The sequence below is a fragment of the Galeopterus variegatus genome, unplaced genomic scaffold (assembly GCF_000696425.1).
Source record: "Galeopterus variegatus unplaced genomic scaffold, G_variegatus-3.0.2 Scaffold4013, whole genome shotgun sequence".
NCBI classification, from domain to species: domain Eukaryota; kingdom Metazoa; phylum Chordata; class Mammalia; order Dermoptera; family Cynocephalidae; genus Galeopterus; species Galeopterus variegatus.
Window position 1 is genome coordinate 201,359 of NW_007730124.1, and position 2,243 is coordinate 203,601.

A 2,243-nucleotide genomic window follows, 5' to 3' on the forward strand; every position below is an offset into this window, starting at 1 on the left:
ACAAAATGGGTTTTATTTTCCTGTTTCTTTGCATGTGTTGCTTTTTTAATTATATATTTGACATTGTAGATAATATGTTTTTGATACTATGGAATATATTATCTTCTTTTAAGGAATGTTTATTCTTTTTTCTTTTTGTCCTTTTTGAGCCCGGCCGCACCGCGCTCAGCCAGTGAGCGTTGTGAGTGCACCGGTCATCCCTATATAGGATCTGAACCCACGGCGGGAGCGCTGCTGCACTCCCAGTGCCGCACTCTCCTGAGTGTGCCACGGGCTCGGCCCAGGAATGTTTATTTTTGATCTAGCAGGCAGTTCAGTACTGGCTGATCAATTTAAACTTGTATAGTCTTGGTTTTATGTTTTGTTGGAATGGATTGTGGAAAGCTCTATGTGTTTTTTCAGGATCTCCTAACTTGATGGATTCTATCTACAAACTCTCTCTCCTCTGCAAATCTTGTCAGAGCTTGGTTTTAGGTTTTGTACCTGTCAAGAGTAGTTTTTACTCTAGTGTGAGTTTCTTTAGTTCTGAAACATGACTTTTTGTGTTTTGGATAAATGCCTGGGATATTTTGTATCCCACCCGGATTCCCAGGTTATTAATAGGTGGTAAACAAGACCCCTCATGTTTGTTGGGCTGGGCCTCTGTTGTCTCCAGCATAGCTAGCTCTGGTAGCCCTATTCTACTCTCAGCCTTGTAGTAGCCACTCTGGCAAGGCTTGGGTGATGTGGCCCTGTGCTAAGGATTCGTGGTGGGCTCACCTGCAGATTTCTGTGGCTACTCTGTACAAATCTCTTCACTTTAGTGCACTTCTTTGGGAATTCTAGCCACTTCCAGTGTCATGAACTCCGATCTTTGCCTCCTCAACTCAGTGGGACTAACTTGCTCTGGTTGGATCTTAGCATGCTGCACTGAAGATGCAGAATTGTACCCAGGCAGAGAACCAGTTAGTTTTCTTATCACAAATATTATAGACTTGTACTGCTCACAAAAGGTAACCAGTAGATTTGATCTTTTTCTCTCTCCTTAATAGGCACTGGGGCATGGCAAGCTAATGTGAGAGGTACACTAATTATTTAAAACTCTTCCTTTTATACTATTCTTTAAGAAAATTTATTGGAAAGTTTGAGATTCACTTGCTTTCTAAAACTAAACTTATAGCGGTTGTGCTAGGGGTTGAGTGGAGATCTCATCAGGGGTGGCTCTTCTTGCTTTCTTCTCAATGCTTGTATAAGAGTGTTGGAACAATGTTAGTTGTAGAGATTCAGTAAAGGAGTTTATATAAAGAACGGTTGTTTCAAGTAGGAGGAGACAATTTTCATTCAATAAACATTTAGTAAATGTCTACTTTAAAAATTGGAGAGAAGCCTACAGTTGGTTAGAGTGTGGTGTTATAACACCAAGGTCAAGGGTTCAGATCTCCATACTGGCCAGCCACCAAAAAACAAGAACAAAAGAAAAAACAAACAAAAGCAAAGAGAAACCTGTATAGTGTCTCTGCCAGCAAGGAATATACAATCTAAAAAACTGTTTTTCAGCTTGTTATATTATTCCCTGGAGCTAGTCTTATTGAACTCTTAGGGCAAAATTACATTCTAAAAGCGGCAGTGCTGATTTCCCAGAGACTGCATTTTATGTCTGTGACATTTAGTTTTTCCCAAAGGGCATGCCTTTAAGTTAGTACCTTGTATGAGAGGTCTTCATAGGATTGTACAGAGGACCCCTAGGAATGAACTGGGGGGAAGGCACATCATTCTACCACCCTTCCTTTGGATATTATTTTTCTCATTTAAAACAAACCAAACCGGGAGGGGGAGGGAGGTTGGGGATAATCGGGTGGGAGATATGGGGAACAATCGCAATTTGTGGTAATGGGTATGCGGCCAGTATGGATCTGGCCTTCACATCTTGGGCACGAGGGGTGACAATCAACTTTGTATCTCATTAATATTCATAACCAATAAAAGCAATAAAAACCAAACCAAACCAAACCAAAGCAAAACATGAAATGCCCATAAAACTGTGGCTGCTGTAGGTGAATCTCAGGGAAGGGTTGCATTCCCCACAGTTCCAGGTCCCATACAGGACTTTCAGTTTGTATTCATGTCTCTTTTCCCCACCCATTCTTTTCCCATCATCTTGGTCCCCCAATCCCTTCTCTTCTATGTTTTTAAGACCTACCTGCACGTCACCTCACAGCCTCATTTACTTGCCCCTTTTCTTCTTTTCAGAGTCGAGGAAAGGA